The sequence below is a fragment of the Oncorhynchus kisutch genome, linkage group LG5 (assembly GCF_002021735.2).
Source record: "Oncorhynchus kisutch isolate 150728-3 linkage group LG5, Okis_V2, whole genome shotgun sequence".
NCBI classification, from domain to species: Eukaryota; Metazoa; Chordata; class Actinopteri; order Salmoniformes; family Salmonidae; genus Oncorhynchus; species Oncorhynchus kisutch.
The window spans coordinates 61,740,954-61,757,456 of record NC_034178.2 but is presented as its reverse complement, the minus strand read 5'-3'; the positions used below and the strand labels follow the sequence as shown (position 1 = coordinate 61,757,456).

At 44.0% G+C, this 16,503-nt stretch overlaps 1 pseudogene; it reads left to right on the top strand.

Moving 5' to 3' along the window:
- Window positions 1–16,503, top strand: part of LOC109891379 (plexin-A1-like) — a 370,611-nt pseudogene that overhangs the window by 68,583 nt on the left and 285,525 nt on the right.

The window sequence follows — 16,503 nt, the reverse complement described above, 5'->3', positions numbered from 1 at the left end:
TGGCTGGAATGAAGGGTTGGGTTGGCTGGAGTGGAGTGGAGGACTGGGTTGGGTTGGCTGGAGTGGAGGACTGGGTTGGGTTGGCTGGAATGGAGGGTTGGGTTGGCTGGATTGGATGACTGGGTTGGGTGGGCGAGCAATACTTTGGCTGGAGTGGAAAACTTGTTTTGCATTATTGGAGCCGCAACAACAGACGACGACAACAGCTGCAATTTATCTCTCTGGGATGTGTGTGGTATACGTGTCTCAAATCTAGATCCATCTCATTCATTCATTTTTCTTCTAGCTTATATTGTACTCTACATCCTGATTGCAGCATAAGGGTGCTGAATCATCATTGTTTTTACTCTACCTCCCTCAGGGTAGCAAACATGTTTTGGCAATCAGAGAGCTGCAGATCTGCCACAGATTAAAAGCGAACCATGCCTCTGCTATTGACAGAACAAGGCCCTAATTGGGAGAAGAGGGGGATGCTGGGTAGTCTCCTGATACCGCATACAGCAACCCACACACTGGGAGGCCTGGGAGGGAGCAGACCTGGACACAACTTGCAGGGTTTCAATAGAAAAAAAAAGTTTTATAGTCGCATGCACTGGATAATTGTAGTAAAATGTGTTGTTTTACAGGGTTAGGTGCCTTGCCTTGGGCACATCAACAGATGTTTTACATTGTCTGCTCCGGTATTCGAACCAGGGACCTTTTCAGTGACTGGCCCAATGGTCTAACCACTAGGCTTGCTGCCATCTGTATGGCGCCCCCTCTGGCAATTTTCTAAGCAGACCATCTCCGATCCTTCACGATACTGGTGAACTTATGAAATATTAATGGCAGGATGTTGTGTGTCTTAAACTCATTGCCGTGTGACTCATTATTGTACTGTGCGTTTTGTAATCCTCCTGTGACTCTCGCTAGCTATCTTCCTTCATAATGCATTCACGGATATCACTTTGCATCATTCATCTGGGATGCCCTACTAACTTTTGTCTAAATTTAGCAGTGCATCTCATCTGCTTATCGGCTCTCCGGCTGATGCATAATCAATAGGAAATGTTCCATTGCGACTCATAATGTGTTTTTTTTCTTGCAGGGCTCTCACCCGTGCTGCTGTGGATGATGCTCTGGATGAAAACTCAGAACGCAGAGAGAAAGACACTGGTTAAATAGGAGCTTTCCCCCTCTTACCCTCGGCCCATCCAGCCTCCTTCCAGGGGAATATAAGCTAGGACATAAACAGATCCGGACTAGGTGCCGAAGTGAACCCACCCACCTTCCCCATCCCTTCCCCCAGACTTGTCTCCTGCAACCCCCAGATATGTGGCCCCTATTGAGGTCACTCGTTGCCCCTCGCCTGGGGAACCTGCTCCTTCTGGGGGTGCTGGTACTCTTGACAGTCCCGTCCTTGACCAGAGGTCAACCCCAGCCCTTCAAATCCTTCTCCCCACCAGATTGGGGGCTGACACACCTGGCCATCCACAACAAGACGGGTGAGGTTTACGTTGGCACGGTCAACTGGATCTTCAAGCTCTCTAGCAACCTTACCAAGCTGCGGAGCCACATGACTGGCCCCGTGGCGGATAACGAGAAGTGCTATCCCCCGCCCAGCGTCCAGTCGTGCCCCCACGACCTTGCCCAGACCAACAACGTCAACAAGTTGCTTCTCATCGACTATGCCCAGAATCGACTCATCGCCTGCGGGAGCACCTCCCAGGGAATCTGTCAGTTCCTCAGGCTGGACGACCTGTTCAAACTGGGTGAGCCGCACCACCGTAAGGAGCACTACCTGTCCAGCGTGACCGAGTCTGGCACCATGTCTGGGGTCATCATCACATCCCAGCACAGCCCCGCCAGCAAGCTCTTCATCGGCACACCCATTGACGGCAAGTCTGAGTACTTCCCCACTCTCTCCAGCCGCAAGCTGATGTCCAATGAGGAGAACGCTGACATGTTCAGCTTTGTCTATCAGGATGAGTTTGTCTCCTCGCAGCTCAAGATCCCTTCGGACACTCTCAGCAAATTCCCTGCATTTGACATCTACTATATCTACGGCTTCAGCAGCGAACATTTTGTCTACTACCTGACCATGCAGCTGGACACTCAGCTCACTTCGCCTGACGCCTCTGGCGAACAGTTCTTCACATCCAAGATTGTCCGCCTCTGTGTGGACGACTCAAAGTTCTACTCGTACGTGGAGTTCCCCATCGGCTGCACCAAGGATGGGGTGGAGTATCGTCTCGTCCAGGACGCCTACCTCAGCCGTCCCGGCAAGCAGTTGGGTGACTCCTTAGGAATTTCCGAAGACGAGGACATCCTGTTCACTGTGTTCTCGCAGGGCCAGAAGAACCGGGCCAAGCCGCCCAAGGAGTCAGCCCTGTGCCTGTTCACACTGCGCCACATCAAGGAGAAGATCAAGGAGCGCATCCAGTCCTGCTACCGGGGAGAGGGGAAGCTCTCACTACCCTGGCTGCTCAACAAGGAACTGGCCTGCATCAACTCAGTGAGTCCTGTGGCCTTCTTAACGCTACTGATCTCGATCTGATTCAGTTCTGCTATGCCTGCATCACAACTCAGTGAGTCCTGTGGCCCTCTGAATACATTTACATTTGAGTCATTTTGCATAAGCTCTTATCCAGGGCAACATACAGTTAGTGCATTCATCTTAAGATAGCTAGGTGGGACAACCACATATCACAGTCGTAGCAAGTATATTTTTCCTCAAGAAGTTATCAGCAAAGTTAGTGGTAGTAGGAAAAGACAAACAATATTGATCTCTATCTGATTCTCTGATTCAATTCTGGTATGGCCCACAAATTCGGTCCTCTTTGATTCCTATTATGTATTTTCAGAGAGTATTGAACATAAGGCCTAAACTCTATAATGGCACACCTTGTGGTTAGACAAGGGCAAGGCATACTGTAATCTCACTGAACATCTGTCAAACTTGAAGTGACCGTAGTTTCAGCCGAATCAAATTTTATTTGTCACATGCGCCTTATACAACAGGTGTCGACCTTACCATGAAATGCTCATTTACAAGCCCTTAACCAACAATGCAGTTCAAGAAATAGTTAAGAAAATATTAACTAAATGAACTAAAGTAAATTTTAAAAAGTAAAGCAATAAAATTAGATAACAATAACGAGGCTATATACAGGGAATACCAAGTCAATGTGCTGTGGTACAAGAAGGTTGAGGTAGTTGGTACATGTAGGTTGGGGTAAAGTGACTATGCATAGATAGTAAACAGCAAGTAGCAGCAGTGTAAAAACAAAGGAGGGGGTTCAATGTAAATAGTCCAGGTGGCCATTTGATTAATTGTTCAGCAGCCCAGAATTGGCTCTCCTGTACCACTTGCTGTGCGGTAGCAGTGAAAATAGTCTATGACTTGGGTGACTGGAGTCTTTAACAATTTTGTGGGCCTTCCTCTAACACCGCCTAGTATATAGGTCTTGGATGGTAGGAAGCTAGGCCCCAGTGGTATATTGGGCCATACGCACTACCCTCTGTAGCGCCTTACAGTCAAATGCCTAGCAGTTGCCATACCAGGCGGTGATGCAACCGGTCAGGATGCCCTCGATGGTGTAGCTGTATAACTTTTTGAGGATCTGGGGACCCATGCCAAATATTTTCAAGGGGGGAGGGTGTTGTGCCTTCTTCACAACTTTCTTGGTATGTTTGGACCATGATAGTTTGTTGGTGATGTGGAGGCCAAGGAATCTCTCGACACACTCCACTACTGCCGCGTCAATGTTAATGGTGGCCTGTAGCAGCAACAGTGTGTGAAAACTTACAGAAAACGTTTGACCTCTGTCATTGCCAACAAAGGGTATATAAAAAAGTATTGAGATAAACTTTTGTTATTGACCAAATACTTATTTTCCACCATCGTTTGCAAATGAATTCATAAAAAAATCATACAATGTGATTTTCTGGATTTTTTCCCTCATTTTGTCTGTCAAAGTTGACGTGTACCATTGATGAAAATGACAGGCCTCTCATCTTTTTAAGTGGGAGATCTTGCACAATTGGTGGCTGACTAAATACTTTTTTGCCCCACTGTATGTGTGCTGTTGAAATATACTACAGTTATACTACAACAGGCTATACATTGGAATGCTATACAATTAATAGCTAGTCTGTTGACCTCTGACATTGTGCTTTGCCTTGGGCCTTTCTCAACACCTCTCTGCCATGATGCTGGCATTTAGGTTCAGTCCCCTTCGACAACTTCTCCCTGGGGCCATCTTTAGAACAATGGTAATTAGCGAGAGGCGGTGCGACTCGTCTTGACTGAACCCAGTTCCCATACTCACCCTGCTTTCTTCCTGGAACCTCTGAGTGATTTGATTTAGTCCAACAGGGACATCATTAGCCCTGTCCCTGGAATTTGTGAAATGTCACTCAAACGAGTGGCTGAGGCACGCACACACAAACTCAGACACTAATTCATTGAGAGAGGGTTGATCGGATGCTGTATGCAGTGTTAGGCCCCACAAGTCCTCAAACCCCCCCCCCCCCAGGCTTGGCTGGGTTTCCCCCCACTGATCCACCGTGCGTGGCATTACAGAGCACCCACACCCACACCCACACCAGGCAATACACAGTCCATCTCGCTCGCTTGTTCACTCACTCTTGGTGGGTACAGCTGTACACCTTATTTTTTTTAGGCAAGTCAGTTAAGAACAAATTCTTATTTTTAATGACGGCCTAGGGGGTTAACTGCCTGTTCAGGGGCAGAACGACAGATTTGTACCTTGTCAGCTCGGGGGTTTGAACTTGCAACCTTCCGGTTACTAGTCCAACGCTCTAACCACTAGGCTACCCTGCCGCCCCACATGGTCATAATGGTGTTGAAATGGGTACAGCTGTACACCCTATACAGTGGTTCCCGCGAGCTTGCACCGCGGGACTTAGAGGTACCCAGCGTCATGGCTTCATTGATCCAGACCACCACAAGGGTGTGTTAGAGCACTCATTATGCATTTGAATCCCAACGTTTTTATGACCAATCATATCGAGTGGTTCCAATGACGAATTTTGACGCGTGCCACTGGTCCCTGAGTGCGGATGGCTGACAAAATGTACAATTGAGAGGAATATGTCAATGTAGAGACAAACGTTTGTGCATATTTTTTTTTCATAAAGTTAATTTACGAAAATCTCTATTTAGCAAGTTATCTGACTAGCTAACATTAGCCAGCTAGCTAGTGTTGGGAGAATGAATTTGTAATTTGTGTTGTTTAATGCTTTAGGGACTCCTGGGAAAACCAGGCTGTTGTCTTGTGAAACAGTGGATATAAAGAATCTAGCTAGCTAAAGCATTTACTGCAAATTGAATATACAATTGTGTAAGCTTGCCTTGCAGTGCAGCTGAAGTAACATAGCTAACTATTTACTTGCTTATTGTGTAGTGGAGGATAAAATATCTGTATGCCTATGGATGTGTAGCCAATCTGTGTATGGACCCTGAAATGTATGAATATTAGTTCAGAACTATGAACCTCTGCTATCATAGTTGTTGTATCAACTTCAAGTCTGAATGTCATTAATGAAGCCTATGTGTAACCGGTGTGGAATGGCTAGCTAGTTAGCGGGGTGTGCGCTAATAGCGTTTAAATCGGTGACATCACTCGCTCTGAGACCTTGAAGTAGTTGTTCCCCTTGCTCTGAGCGGTGGGTAACGATGCTTCGAGGGTGGCTGTTATCGATGTGTGCAGAGGGTGTCTGGTTCGAGCCCAGGTAGGGGTAAGGATAGGGACGGAAGCTATACTGTTACATATTGATAGAGTAGAATGTAATAACTTTATTGTGCCAAGGATGCAAGTCCTATATACATGTACTGTTGAGATTCCCACATTGTAGCCTGTTCGTTGAATATATTCACTGATCATGTACTCTTCCTTTGCAAATAAAGGTGCGGTTCAGGTATGAATCTCTGCGACATTATTTTTCAGTCATATCAAACTCCATTATTTAAATGATGCTGTGTCTGCATGTATGTATTACAATTATACACTTCAGTGTTTACCACTCCTGCTCCTGGGACATCAATGATTACACATTGTAAATATGCAATAGACTAGAAACACATTTGATTTGTAATTCATATATACAGAAAAAAAATATGCATATCTAACTCTCTTCATCTGCATTAATCTGAGGACACAGGATAGTATTCCAATCCATGGAGAATGTGAAATGCTTTATTGAAAGAAGTTCATTATCCAGGTGTTATAAATACATCAAATGTATTATAATTATGATAATTGTCATATTATAAATACAAGTTCAGTCTGCACTTCAATGCACATATCGTGTGCATTATAAAACAGGGAAGAAAGACGAGGTGGGGAGAAAGGTATAGAAGACAGAAAGGGAAAGAGGTAAGAACAGCGGCAGACAGCATATGATTCAGGAATTACAGTGCTACCCTAATATTCTCTCAGTTCATCACAATTGTGGTGTCTCCTAACCAGCCTTGGGCCCCCAGTTTGCCAAAAGGTTATCTTAAGAGCGGGTGACGTGGCGATGACGGGACTGACTTCTTCTTCTCACGTCAAAACATACCTGCAGACGAGTGACAGATGGATAGAGAGATGGCATGATTAAGCCTTGTTTTTTTTTCTCTAACATGGTCAGTCACTCTGGGACTACTACATATATGTCTGTAAAGCATCTCTTTAATAATACTTCCTCTTGACCCGAGGAAGTGACATCTCACCTATGATCATGCTGTGCCCTCTCTGGGTGTATTTATGTAGTGTAAATCTGAAAATTAGCTGACATTTAAGGTATTTTTAATTCATGCATGTGAGGCAGGTTCCATGTACAACAAGACAGGCAGAGATGGAGAAAAATAACACAGAACAGTTTAATTACCTCTGGTTATGGACACTTTTGCCAGCAATAAAGCTTCTACGTCCTGTTCCTCGGACAGTGAACATCTGGCAATGTCAACATTTTTGACCCCTTCATCAGCTCGCTCTCTGAAAGTAAAGAAAACAATAACTGAGATATGACTGTTCAATCTAAAGCAGCAGATGTCCTTTTTAGGAAACGTCAATACAGCCCAGTGCTGCTAACCTGAGATGCCCTCTTCGTAGGTGTCCGCTTTGACTTCCTTTGTGTCGGAAAAAAGTTGCTTTCAGAACAATTATTTTTGATTGAAAATAAAAAAGGTTTTGCTCTCGACATTAAAGACACATGACATGTACCTCCATAGCATGAAACAATTTGCCTGTGAATAACCACATCTTCACACAAATGTGCAAACGTGTATGCAGAATTCTTGACGCACAACCGAAGATGCTGCCATATCCTGCCAGTACACCCACAAGCGAGCTACTCGGGAGCGGAATGATGTGTGGAAGAGGGAAAGGAATGAGATGGGAACAACAATTTGTTGCAAATTGGGGCGGAGGGCTAATAGCTGAACAATAGACTATTCAACCTTTACTAAAGAATAGTCTAAAAGCCGAGCTAGGTGTGCAAATCCAACCTCCTATCACAGACCAGATTTGCCCTAACAACCAAAGGGTAGCTTGCTGCTCAATGTAATAAAGTAATGACTTTCAAATAAGTTACCTTACATGTTATGTTGGCTGACAATTCGCTGTCCTTACAAACGACATAGCATATCATTACTGCAGTATGTACCGGTATGTTAGCTAGCTACCTAACGTTAGTAGATATACATCAAACTTGCCAGTATTTTAGCATATAGTTATCTAAATACCCAACATTTATTGACTTGATTATTCTCGTCATTCTTAGCTTAGTTAAATGGTGTAGTTGTTGTGCTTTCTCAATGGACATTTGAGTGCTTTCGTAAATTCGCTCTGGCTATCTGTAGGCTGGACAATAAAACGAGTCAAGAATCACCCAAGGCTGAAAAACAGCTTAACGTCTCTGGGATTGTTCGGGATGCTAGCGTCCCACCTCGCCAACAGCCAGTGAAATTGCAGGGCGCCAAATTCAAAACAATAAATCTCATAATTAAAATTCCTCAACCATACAAGTATTTTACACCATTTTAAAGATACACTTCTCTTTAATCCAACCACAGTGTCCGATTTCAAAAAGGCTTTTCGGGCGAAAGCAGAACATATCATTATGTTAGGTCAGCAACTAGTCAAAGAAAGCATTCAGCCATTTTGTGTACAGCTGTACACCTTAGATGGTCACAATGGTGTTGAAATGAGTACAGCTGTACACCTTAAATGGTCACAATGGTGTTGAAATGAGTACAGCTGTAAACACTCTACACCATAAAGAAGGAAAGAAGGTTGTGAATAGCTTAGTTGAGTCCGCCAGTATGTCCTCTCTCAACCTAGAAAGGAGAGGGAGAGAGAAAAAGAGAGGGAGTTGTGAATGGCCCAGTTGAGGCACTCAGATTGTCCCCTCACTCCTCCTCAGCTGTAGTTGATTTCCTGTTTCCTCCTTTCTTTTCAACTCTTCTTCTCTCTCTGTTTCCCCCATTAGCGTTATTTTGACAATGGGCTATGGCTTTCTGTGTACAAATATCCTGTCCTCATGCACATCATTAAGGAGTAAACTATTATCCAAAGCCACTTTCTGTGATTTTTCTCCTAAATAACACTCCACAATCTGCGTAGTCAGCCAATCAGTCACACAGCTCATTCTGAATTCCTGCTTTTGAAAACCACTCGTTGCGAAAGCTCTCCTGCCCTGGTGGGAACTGTGATGAAATGGCTTCTACGTTAAGCTGATTGGCTTGCCCTTGACCCCATGGTGACCCTAGGTCAGGCTTAGGTCAATGCGGACTCATTGAATCAAAGTTATCCTCTAGGCACAGGTCTTGAATCAGCATTCCGCTCCCCCACCTTTGAACCTCAACCATCAAAAACTGACCTTAGATCTGGAGGTGATTTCAGCCCATTGCTCCGGGAGGGGAAGATGAGGTCAGCAGTTGACCCTGGTGAAGAGCGGCTGGCAGGCGAGGCAGACGGAGGCAGGCCAATGGCGGGCTGGCGGGCACAGCCTATCATGATGGATGGTCTTCTGTACTGTCAGCTCCCTTTGTTGTCCCTGCAAATGGACTGTGTGTGCCCACGTGGTGTTGTAAATATTTATTATGTAATTATTTTATCCTGTATCTTACTCACACACAGCTAGCGGAGGTGACCCCAGGAAGTGTCCTCAGGCCCTCATCTGTCTGAGTTTTATTAGTAATCCCATGACCTTCCACCACTCTGAGAGGGAATCGATAAAAAAACATTTCCCCACTGCAGGCGAGGGAGGGAGAGAGAGTGAGGGAAAGTAGGAGAGGTAAAGGGGGAGGGCGAGGGAGAGAGACGGGGGAGAGACGAGGAGAGGGCGGGAGGGCAAGGGATAGAGACAGGGAGAGGGCAAGGGAGAGGGAGAGAGACTGGGGAGGGCAAGGGAGAGACGGGGGAGGGCGAGGGAGAGACGGGGGAGAGACGGGGGAGGGCGAGGGAGAGACTGGGGAGGGCGATGGAGAGACTGGGGAGGGCAAGGGAGAGACAGGGGAGGGGGTGGGAGAGAGACGGGGCGAGGGAGAGAGATGGGAGGAGGGTGAGGGAGAGAAACGGGGCTAGGGAGAGAGATGGGGGAGGGTGAGGGAGAGAAACGGGGCGAGGGAGAGAGACTGGGCGAGGGAGAGAGACTGGGCGAGGGAGAGAGACAGGGCGAGGGAGAGAGAGAGAGACAGGGCGAGGGAGAGAGATGGGGGGAGGGCGAGGGAGAGAGACGGGGCGAGGGAGAGAGACTGGGAGAGGGCGAGGGAGAGAGACGGGGGAGAGGCGAGGGAGAGCGATAAATAGACTGGGAAAACAAGTGGATGGAGGATAATGAGAGAGATGGAGGGAGAGAGCGAGAGTGGAAGAAAAATGGTTGGAAGAAATAGTGAGCTAGAGAGCAATAGCCCTAGAAAGAGAGCAGAAACTAGCCTGTGCTGCCTATATCTGCTGAGAAAAGGGGGAGAGAAGTGGTTGCAGCAGATGAAGAGAGAGGAAAATAATGGTTAGATAGCTACAGAACGCCTGTACTGGCCATGTCTCCCAGCAGCTACACAGCAGCAACAGGAGAGGAGATGATTGAACGCATGCTCCAGCACAAATAATATTGGTGTCTGTCACCCTGGCGCTGTGCTGTCACCTTCACTGCAGCGCCTTTCCATCATCCACAAGTTGACAGGGAGGCCCTTTCTACTGCTGCCCCTGACCTGCCACGTCAGCTGGGGGTTGGTAGCATTCCAGAGGAAGCTCCACGACATATATGCCTTTCAGTAAGTGAATAGGAGAATAATAATGGTGGAGAATACCCATTAGTATTGGCACGGTAGTGATTTTGTGTGTGTATGTGCACGCGCTCAGGGAGTCTGTAATAGACTAACACAATACAAGACTACAACTCAATCCGTTCATCAATTTCTCTCTTTCTCTCGGTCCTCATTTTTGTCATTCATTCGAAAGTGTGTTTGCATGGTTCTTCATGACAAATTTCAGCATGTGTTTATCGCCATGTTCTTTTGACTGTGTGTGTATACTATAACATCACTATTAAACTGAGATCTCCTCAAAGTGAGAGCGGATGTACGTCTCCTCTCCCCATGCAGGGAGTCTCTGGAGTGTGATAGTGCTGCAGATTAGCCTCCACTCCTGAGAGCGCATACAAAAGACACAGGATGCATCCCAAATGGCACCCTGCTCCCTGTATAGCCCTGGCTAAAGTAGTGGACCATTATAGTGAATAGGATGCCATTTGAGACGCCGTTTTAGAAGCCTCCGCTAAACTGATGTACATTACGATAAGCCTAGATAGGCTACTGAAGACTTTACACTAATACAATCCACTAACACTCACTCAATCTCTTTTAAGCACAGGTCAGTTCTAACTAATGTTCTGCTGATTCTGATCATGTAGCATGGCATTCAATTCAATATAACTTTATTTATTCCACACTGAGGCAATTGTGGGGGAAATACAATTTTATTGAACTGTGTTGAGTTGGATAACGGTCCAATATCAGATGCAGAATTGACTGTGTTGTAAACAGACCTGTTTCAAATGCTATTCAAAATCATTGTAAATAGTTGATTTAGCTTGCTTGGTGCAATGGAACCTATGGAACAGTCCTAAAAGTGCGATCAGTGTCAGAGGAAGGCACTAAAAATTGTCAAAGACTCCAGCCACCAAAGTCATAGACTGTTTTCTCTGAGGTGCCGCTACACCAAGTGTGGAACCAACAGGACCCTGAACAACTTCTACCCCCAAGCCATCAGACTGCTGAATAGTTAACCAAATCTGCACGGACCCTTTTTGCACTTTTTCGTCTCATCACGTGCACTGCTGCTACTGTTTATTATCCTTTATTCCTAGTTCTATGTACATCTCTACTTCGTACCCCTTCGTACTTGTACCCCGTCTATATAGCCATGTTATTGTTACTCATTGTGTATTTATATCATTATGGATTTTACTTTTCTATTTCTCTATATTCTTTCTCTCTACGTTGTTGGGAGGGGAGCGTAAGTAATAATTTCACTGTTAGCCTCCACTTGTTGTTTACGTAGCATGTGATAATACAATGTGATACTGATTTTAAACCCTGCCCATTTGGCACTCCAGGCAAGCTATAGCAAAAGCTTAAAGCTTTTTAAACCTAAGTCTGGTAAGACTATGATATTTACTACGTTTCAAAGGTCAGCCCAAGCAAAGCCAACTAATAACCTTGTTACATATATTTAAATATATTTGCCTTAACGAGTCTGAGCGGTAATTATCATAATTGTAAAACATGGGACTATTCCTCTTCCCTTAATCAGAATAATGTGACGGTAAACGCACAGAGGTAATTAAGCATGATTAATTGGGACGACGACATTGACGACCACCGGATTATTCTTAGTTAATTGAGACGTAATGAGCTGAGCCGTGAGAATCACTAGGTTCAACTTATGGGAAAATATAGTCAACTAATATTATACATTCTTACAGTATGTAGTGAGTTACGTTGACTCTGTACCAGTACCCCCTGTATACAGCCTCGCTACTGTTATTTACTGCTGCACTTTAATTCTGTTTTTTTAGATCTATTTTTTTACTTAACAATTTTCTTACAAGCCCATAGCCAACAATGCAGTTTAAAGTAAGCATTTCACTGTAAGGTCTACACCTGTTGTATTCGGCACGTGGCAAATAAAATTTGATTTGATTTACGGCCAAACCAAGCACTCCATTGGAGGTGTGTGTGTGTCTACCTGTGTGTTCGCTTATGAGTGCATGTGTGTCTCTTTGTGCATGTGTGTTGAGCTTGTAAACACTCTCATATTATCACTCCACACCACATATATTCTCATCCTATTGTGGTAGGAAAATACCATGCAAAACGGCCCCATACTGAGGTGTGTGTGCACCAGTGTTTGTGTGTGTGTTTGTGAGAGAGCCTCTGCCTATTGAAACAGAACAATAATCTATTTAACAAGTGAATCTGAACAGTATGACTGTTAGTTGGGTGGGATGCTGCATTTGGAAGCAACATCTCTCTACCTCGCTCTCTCTCCCTCTCTATCTCCGTCTCTCTTTACCTCCCTACTCCCTCCCTCACTCTCTCTCTGCCTCTCACTCTTTCTCTTCCCCTCTGACAGTTCCCTCTCCGAGGAGTTTTTAGCTCACAAATCTCCAACCCCATGCAAATGATACTAATTGTGAGTGTAATTATGTATTGACCCTTGTGTGTGTGTGTGTTGCTTACTCACATCAGCTTAAAGCTCTTGAAGGTGGATGCAGATATCTGCCTACACCTGCATTATTTGTGTCAATATTGATAGTGTGTATATACACTGAGTTTACAAAACATTAAGAACACCTTCCTAATATTGAGTTGCAGCCTCCAATGCCCTTGGAACAGTCTCAATTGGTCAGGTCATGGATTCTACAAGGTGTTGAATGTGTTCCAGAAGGATGTTGGCCCATGTTGACTACAATGTTTCCCACAGTTGTCCAGTTGGCTGGATGTCCTTTGGGTGGTGGATCATGAAAAAGATCGTTAACTCACTGTTCCCCAGTAGGCCGTCATTGCAAATAGGAATTTGTTCTTAAATTACTTGTCTAGTTAAATAAAGGTTAAATACATTTTTTGTCATCAAACATATCTTCATTGTCTCTAGGCTTACAAATCCTTCTTTAAAATGTCTTTCACCCTTCATCAACACTGACATCAGTAAGGGATCATAGATTTCACATGGATTCACCTGGTCACTTTTATGTTATGGAAGAGTTCTTAATGTTTTTTAGTTTTTTTTGGACACTCAGTTTATGTGTATGCCTGATTGGCTGTTTTGTAAGCTTTTGTGTGCATGTGTGCGTGTATATATGTGTGTAAGGCTTGGTCACTATCCAGATTGTCATACCTTCATACCGACCTTGTCCGATTGGAGGATATTCGGTAAAACCATCACTGAACAGAAGGGGCGCTATTTTCATACCCCACTGAGCCTCTGTAATCTGAAGGTTAACAAGTACATGTACAATCCCATATAGAATGCTAACTAAATGCTAATGAGCGCAGTGCGAACATTTTAAACAGTCTCTCACCAAAACTATTTGCAGGATGGACATCCCAGCTCATAGTTATACAAGTAACTAAAAAATACTACTCACAGTTTGCTGCACACACAAAACAAATATTAGACAGCAAGTCTCTTGATCCAGGAGGGGGAATTCTCTGCTGATACAAAATTAAGCTTGATTTTGGAAGAAGCTAACCACTTAGCTAGATAGCTAACTAGCTACTAAATGAGCAAACAAAATGCACAACTGCAGAGGATTTAGCACATTTTAGACCGTTAACTTAATAGTTATGAGATATCTAGTTGGCAAACATTTAGTTGTGAATTCCATACTGTAACTAGATCACCTAGTGTGTGCTGCACAACAGTGACTCACAAGGCTCTTGTCTCTCGTCATTGTGTGCTTGTAAACCAACACCACGTGACTCGGGACTACCAGTACGCTTCATAATGAAAACTTATTTGACAGGTGAAATGAAGAACATGATATTGTAATAGTTGACTGCAGGTTATTTATTTAAAAAGTAGCTGGAAATATTCAAATGTATGAAAATGTTTGTAAGAAATTGTTTCAATGGTATTGATGCTAATTAAAAAACATTCAGTGCCTCTTCCCAAATACCCTAGTATACGGTTTACTGCCCGTGCCTACTGTGTGTCATGGCACACAACGGTGGAGCACTTACAGCTGTATTTGTCTCCCCCGTAGAGTGCAGTGCAATGGATTTAGTGTGAAATGGCTTGTTTCATCTACCCTTTGTGAGCTGCCTGCCTGCTGCAGGTTGTGTGTGTGTGTGTGTGTGTGTGTGTGTGTGTGTGTGTGTGTGTGTGTGTGTGTGTGTGTGTGTGTGTGTGTGTGTGTGTGTGTGTGAGAGAGCGCGCGCGCGTATGCGCGTGTCTGTTTTTTTATTAGAGAACATTCGATATATCAGGCCGATATTGCCTTTTCTAGTCTATCGCCCCTTCTCCATCGGATTTGCCGACAGTTCCTCTACATTGGAAAACTGCCTATCAAGATATTTACCATTCAAATGAAATTATGACCAATATGTTATGCCGTCAGATTGCTAAAAACACTTTCTAATTCATGCATACATGGCTGTCTGGGAAATTTTGTCATTACTTTTTTTAAATGTAATGATATTGAATATCAGCCTGAAATATTGGCCATCGGCCTCTTTGACCCCCCAAAATTGGTAGCGGCCCTCTAGTTTCTATGCCTGATAGTTTTACCATCGCTTATATTGTCAGAGAAACATGTTGAAAGTGGTTTGATACATTTGGGAAGCTGATACTGTACATGAAATGTTACCAATGTCTACAGTGCAATACTTGCTGACTTCCTAATGGAACATAACAGAATAACACATTGTGTATTTCTTGCAAGATATATTCACACACACTACCTACAGTTGAAGTCGGAAGTTTACATACACTTAGGTTGGAGTCATTAAAACTCGTTTTTCAACCACAACACAAATGTCTTGTTAACAAACTATAGTTTTGGCAAGTCGGTTAGGACATCTACTTTGTGATATGACACAAGTAATTTTTCCAACAATTGTTTACAGACAGATTATTTCACTTATAATTCACTGTATCACAATTCCAGTGGGTCAGAAGTTTACATACACTAAGTTGACTGTGCCTTTAAACAGCTTGGAAAATTCCAGAAAATGATGTCTTTCGCTTTAGAAGCTTCTGATAGTCCAATTGACATAATTTGAGTCAATTGGAGGCATACTCAGTGCCTCTTTGCTTGACATCGTGGGAAAATCAAAAGAAATCAACCAAGACCTCCACAAATCTGGTTCATCCTTGGGAGCAATTTCCAAACGGCTGAAGGTACCACGTTCATCTGTACAAACAATAGTACGCGAGTATAAACACCATGGGACCACACAGCCGTCATACCGTTCAGGAAGGAGACTCATTCTGTCTCCTAGAGATGAACGTACTTTGGTGCGAAAAGTGCAAATCAATCCCAGAATAACAACAAAGGACCTTGTGAAGATGCTGGAGGAAACAGGTACAAAGTATCTGTATCCATAGTGAAACAAGTCCTATATCGACATAACCTGAAAGGCCGCTCAGCAAGGAAGAAGCCACTGCTCCAAAATCGCCATAAAAAAGCCAGACTACGCTTTGCAACTGCACATTGGGACAAAGATCATACTTTTTGGAGAAATGTCCTCTGGTCTGATGAAAGAAAAATAGAACTGTTTGGCCATAATGACCATTGTTATGTTTGGAGGAAAAAGGGGGAAGAAGGAAAAAGCCGAAGAACACCATCCCAACCGTGAAGCACGGGGTTGGCAGCTTCATTTTGTGGGGGTGCTTTGCTGCAGGAAGGACTGGTGCACTTCACAAAATAGATGGAATCATGAGGTAGGAAAATTATGTGGATATATTGAAGCAACATCTCAAGACATCATTCAGGAAGTTAAAGCTTGTTTGCAAATGGGTTGTCCAAATGGACAATGACCCCAAGCATTCTTCCAAAGTTGTGGCAAAATGGCTCAAGGACAACAAAGTCAAGGTATTGGAGTGGCCATCACAAAGCCCTGACCTCAATCCTATAGAGAATTTGTGGGCAGAACTTAAAAAGTGTGTGTGAGCAACTAGGCCTACAAACCTGACTCAGTTACACCAGCTCTGTCAGGAGGAATGGGCCAAAATTCACCCAACTTATTGTGGGAAGCTTGTGGAAGGCTACCCGAAATGTTTGACCCAATTTAAACAATGTAAAGGCAATGCCAACAAATACAAATTGAGTGTATGTAAACTTCTGACCCACTGGGAATGTGATGAAAGAAATAAAAGCTCACATTCTTAAAAGAAAGTGGTGATCCTAACTGACCTAAGACATAATACAATTTTTACGAGGATTAATTGTCAGGAATTGTGAAAAACTGAGTTTAAATGTATTTGTCTGTAAACTTCCGACTTCCAC